Here is a 6000-nt window from a genome sequence, read left to right on the forward strand (position 1 = left end):
TCACATAAAAAAAAAGAAGATAAATAGTAAAAAGCAAAGCTGAAATTTGAGAAATTAAACCGACTGTCATAGAGTCTTTTTATTTGCTTTTGCCTTTTATATTTGCTTTGTTGTCTTCTCACTTCTATTTGCTTTTTGCTTTTTATTTGCTTTTGCCTTTTTATCTACAGGAGAAAAATTTACATATGGAAGTGATGCAAGAAGTTACATCATTTGGATCCCTAAATTGCCCTGAGCCATTAAGAATAATCTCTTGCTTTCGCATATATTTGATAGCTGATGTTAACCAATCAACAGACGCAAAAGGGTTTGCAGAGGGTCATGTATTTGTAGCTACAAACCAATTTACTACTCCTCAGTCTCTCAGAATATTTCTGACTCTCTTTGGTAAAATCACCTCAATTAAGCTCAGTTGAAAGCAAGGAGTTAAAAGCAAAAATTATGATTTAGTGGAGAACGGGGTCCATGGCACAAAGCTACGGTCAAGATGAGCACTTAGACACGGCAGTTTGGGGAAAGCGGGGTCTGGGTGTCCATGGTCTCACACATTCATGGGGACAGAAACCCATTTCCCAGCAAAACTGAGCTCTTTACCAGGCAGGGCTGTTCTCCCCTCTCCTACCCATCTTCTTTGTTCATGCTATATCCTTTCTACACTGGAATAACTGGAAAAGAGCCTGCCACAGCATCCTGCGCTGGGGTGCTGGCTCGGGGCAGAGGTCCACTATGGGCTTTCCTCACCCCCATCTTCAAATGGTGTTTCCCAGGTGACCTGGCCCCCAACGCAGAGGAGGGCTTCACTTTGACACTGGACACCTTCCTTCATGTTCAGCAGCTCAGGAAGAAGAGACTGAGAGCTTTCTGCAGCCGATCAGGCAAAGTCACCATGCTGCCGAGGGGCCGGGAGGAGAGGGCCCGCCTGCTGTCGAGTTTGAGGGTAAGCACCAAGCTGGACCTCCTCTACTGCCAAGTGCCATCGACAGGGATGGAGGAATGGCAGCAGCTTTTGGAGAAGCTAGAGGAGAAGGAAAACGTGACACTCCCGGTGCCACTTCCCTATCCTCGGCGGCATGCTCCGGAGACACAGCTGAGTGAGTTCAACCTGACAGAGATAGAGGCCATACTAGGGTCTTACACCAAGGTGTTGTTTGTCAGGGACCCTTTCCAGAGGCTGATCTCCACGTTCATGCAAGGCATGGGCAGCAGCCCTTCCTTCAGCAGCTTTGTTCAGGACGTTTTAGACAGCGGACAGCACAACGCTCATGTGGCTTGGAAACCTCTCGTGAGCCTCTGCCAGCCCTGTCTCATCCAGTATGACTACGTGGTGATGTTTGGTTTCCTCAGGCAGGAGCTGGGTCATCTGCTGCGGCGGGTTGGGCTGCCCATGAACAGCGTCCTCCCCGAGTTCACCGACACGCAAGTGCAGTGGACCTACAGCTGGTTATCAGAGCAGATGTTCAGCGAGCTGTCCCTCCAACAGAAGAAGCAACTGTCTCATTTCTACCGCTGGGACCTTGCTGCTTTCCCATTTTCTAGCAGTTTTCTGTCAGACCTCCTCAGCACCCCAGAGACCTGGTAGAAATACCCTGGCTGGAGGGATTGTTTCAGAGAGCGTTAATCCAAATGCAAGCGCTGTGAGGTACTGGCTGCATCATGGACAGACCTGTGCTCCACAGCTGCATGCAGCACGTCAGAGAGCTGAGACAGACCACTGCCAGGACAGGGTATCAAGGCTCTTCACATGGCTGAATTGCATTTAAATACGGCAAGAGCAGGCACCAGGGAAACGCGTGGCATTGGGGCTTGGAAAACCGCATGAACTGAACTGTGATGGGGTAAACAGCACTCAGCAAACCTAGCGTTTTGGGGTAGGGTGGGTTGGACCCGCTGCAAACCACAGCAGCAACCACACATGCTCTGCCTGTGCTGCCATTTCATAGTCTGGCCTCCCTTTTGGTCCAAGAGGTTTGGCAATGGCTTCGTCGTGACAAATCTCCCCCCGCAGACACAAGAAGTGCTCCCAAAGGAGCACGTCACCTGGAGTCAGTCTACTCTGCACCAGTAGGTGGGATATGACACAGGGTGGCACACCCTTCTGGGGAACCACTGGTGATGTTTCCAATCCTTTCATGCTCAGGGAAGGCCAGGCCCAGCCCAGCCCGTCATTTGGTCTTATCTGTTCTGCATGAACTGTTTCTGTTTTACGACCTCACATCTCCTGTGTGTTTAGGCTCAAGAGGGCCCTGGGGATGAGACACGATACCTGCTCCATTCACAAGTTTTGAGTGAGGTTCCCCCCTTTACAGGGCTGACTCAAATGGGCCAAGCCTAGCTTTCAGCTCTACTCACTAGCAGTGAGACAAGGATATGGCAGTCTGGACCAGGTAACAGCCACACCACGCAGCCAGCCAGCCTTCCACCTTGTCTCGGCAGCTGGTGGGCCTGGCGAAGGCTGCTAGAAGCATCAGGATGCATCACTGTGCTGCTGTGGAAAACACGATGCGGCTACCGTAAGCTCCTCCTGGCAGAGAAGTGCGAGAACTGACTCTGCTTTCTTTCGGACTTGGCTGCCAGCGTGGCCGGGTGGAGGCCCAGGCTCTCCAGCTGGCTGTCTGGCCAGGTAGCCTGGAGCAACCACCAGCCCTCTCCCAGCCTTGGCCACTGAGCTGATCTGCCTCGCAGCCTCTGGGAAGGGTCCATCCTTGCCAAACACCAAGGATGAGCTGAAGTTGTCCAGCTTTCAAATCGTGACAGACTTTTACCATAGCATACTAGTTTCCAGAATACTTTAGCTTTATTTTGCAATGTTGTGACATTCACAGAGAATTCCGCATACATTCGTGTGACAGAGACACCAATCTGACAATGCTCATTAAGGAACAATAGTGAAAGCTGTTGATTAGAACTGACCTAAAACAATTACCGAAAACTTGGCCTCCCTCTCTCATCGAGGGACATGCATGAAGACATCAGATCAGATGGCCTCCTTTCACCCTCCCACAAACTATCCAGCTACAGCAATTATTACTTAAGTGCCGTTATTGTGCGTAATACCTTACAGTCTAGCAAGATGGCGTAGTTCCTCTTCTGAGGATACAGTGCTGGAAGGAGAGAAGCAGCAAATTTCCAATTATACGTAACATTAGAGTCAGGCATCCATGCTGTATTTCACTGAAAAGTACTAGGAAAGAAACATTTTTCTCTTCGTAAGTAGCTTTCCTTTCAGCAGATGCAAGCTGAAATCCCATGCAGCGAGATGTGCGTGACGAGATCTGACACAGCACCTAGCAGAGGACAGTGCTGTGCACTCACAACAGGAGAGCTGTTCTCAGACAGCTTTGTAGTGCAGACCACATTTTAAGTTGGGCTGTCCTATAGCAGTATCATCTCTTCCTGCCAGCCCTCCACAGCGGGTCCCAGTCCTTCCCTAAGGTGCCTGGCACTTAATTCCACAGGAAAGCAATGTATGAAATGTTAAGACACTGAGAGGTGAAATGAAAATCTCAGCTTCATGTTCCTTAGGGTCCTTGTCTCATGCACAGTGCAGCCAGGCGTTACGATGATCTCTCTGTAAATTCCTATTAGTCTCCAAGCTTCCCTTTTTCCTACACCCTCAAAACCAGTTTCTGTAATTACTTTGCAACCCTGATTTTATACCATTGCCCCCCCCCCCCTCAGGAGTTTGATATCATTTACATTCAATTCCAGTGCACCCCAAAAGGAAGGTGTTTCCTCCTTCCATCAGCTAGTGGCTGTGGAAGGGTAATAAGAGGGCCCTGAGCTGGGGTGGGCTTGAGGGCAAGGACTGGTGCCTGGGAAACAGTGGCTCACTGATGCTGCAGCAAAAATGGCTCTACAGGCTAAGGTCTGCACTGAACAAGCCTGCTCTTACCATTGCATGTACACATAACTTGGCAAATACACTTCAAATTAATGCACGAAGCGAATAACAAAAGAGAGACTTGATACATCTAATTTAAAAAATTTCACCTGACCGGGCAGTCACTGTGGCTACTTGAGACACCACAAACCCATTTTGAAATGATGAAAAAGGTGCTCCCAGACCCACAGGAGGCAAAGAGCACTTACTCATCCTGCTAGTGACATCCCGTCACGTCCCAGGACCCTCACAGGGAGCAGGCCTCTCGTGAACGCTGGCGGCTTTCCCCTGAGACAACGCTGGAAGCTCCTCGATATCACACTCTGACTGTAGCTCCCCACGTTCTGCATTAACACACATTACGTTCCCTTTGTACTGCTTCTTGGCCTGGTCTGAATGAGCATGTCCAACGATCCCATGAGGTGGATGCCGCAGAAACAGTGCCGATGCCGATCTACCTTACAGACTTTGTATTTTGCATCCCTTCCTGGACATCCAAGAACATGAATACACCGGCTCCGATAGCTGTTCTTGCACACAAATGATCACATTTTCTTCTCTAAGAGGTTTTTTACATATTGCCAGCTTTCAGGAGAAAACAAAAATGTGTTCTTGCCCAGTACCTCAGAACTTAAGAAACACCAATATCATATTTCAATTAATAAAATAATTACATAGCAAGCCCAGCAGGCACAAAATACTTTCTGCAACTCACATATACAAATGCCCTTCTTCTAGATGATAGAATCATAATATTTTAAGCTGAGAAATAAATCTACACATTTCCAAGATATATACCCTGGAGTGCTTCAAAAAAATATTTCAAAGTGTGCATACATTTTTAAGTCCTAAGATGGAGGCCAATTTTAAGCAGTTTGTATGAGAGCAAAATTTTATATAAGGCAATGGAGTTACATCCTCTTGCACCATATTTTTTTGATGGCCCTAGGAGTGCAAAAATAGAAAAAGGACATTTTCAAAGCTGTGGGCCAGAGAAACGGATAACAGTTTGCACATGATAAGCAGGTACAGTACACAGCTGACGTCATCTAGAGATAACATGATGCTACAGTGTTAAATCTGACAGTGACAAAACCCGTGAAGAGGGATGCCCAGCGTTAAATCCAATATGAAAAATGCATTCAACCCAGAAGGCATGAGGTCATCACACAGCACATTTTTCAGACAAGCAGTCCCTGGAGCAAAACGTACCCATTCTCTTACATTCAGCAAAACTAAGAGTTGTCTTGAAAAGAAGGCAAGGCCATAGCATGACAGCAAGGGATTGACCCTAGAGGGCACCCAGAGCCAACTAATCCCCAGCTGTGTCCATCCTCCTCTGTCCCTTGCCTGGGCTGGTATAAATTGCCTTGGGGACAACGATGAGTAGCTTCCCCTGTTACTCCAAGGTCTCTGATGTCCTTTCCTATTTAAAAGATGGGGAAAGATGTGGAGGAGTAGGGTGGGAAAAGGCTGTGTCAAACGAAGCAGCATCTTGCTGGAGGTCATCTTGGTATCTCTAGTTTTTATCTTTAATCAGAGAACACAAGGTAGCACGTGAACTAAGAATTCATTAAAGCCCTGGTGCAGACAAAGCAATCGTCATTTAACTTAGGATAAATCAGCTGTTGGTCACACTTTAGGGTTTTCCTCTGAACCACTTTTGTTACATAGGTAAGACCATCTTTGTTAGCTAACATCAAAACTCCTCCTCATCTTCCTCTAGTGTATATCTGGCTTTGTGTGCAGAGGGGACACAACAGGGTCCAGCCCTCAGTGCCTCTCATGCCTTCCCCCATCTCAGCTAGAGGACTGTTTTGTCTGGGTTCAATGCATTTAAGTCCTTCTTGGCATAGCATCACAAGGTGATCCACCTTTTCCCCATAGTAGAAAAAAAAGAAACAACCACCCTGCCATTTCACATTGGCTGGTAATAAGCATGGCTCCCATCCTTGCAGCAATTTTAAATGAAACCAGTAAGATTTTTCAATTACACCTGGATAACATCACCTTCTACTTACTCTTCATTTGAATCTACATCACAGCTATAATCTGGCAGCAATTCCCTCTCCTAGAGAAAACAATGATTGGACAGTTAAATGTGAAAGCTCCATGAATCA

The sequence above is a fragment of the Gymnogyps californianus genome, chromosome 3, assembly GCF_018139145.2.
Source record: "Gymnogyps californianus isolate 813 chromosome 3, ASM1813914v2, whole genome shotgun sequence".
NCBI lineage: Eukaryota > Metazoa > Chordata > Aves > Accipitriformes > Cathartidae > Gymnogyps > Gymnogyps californianus.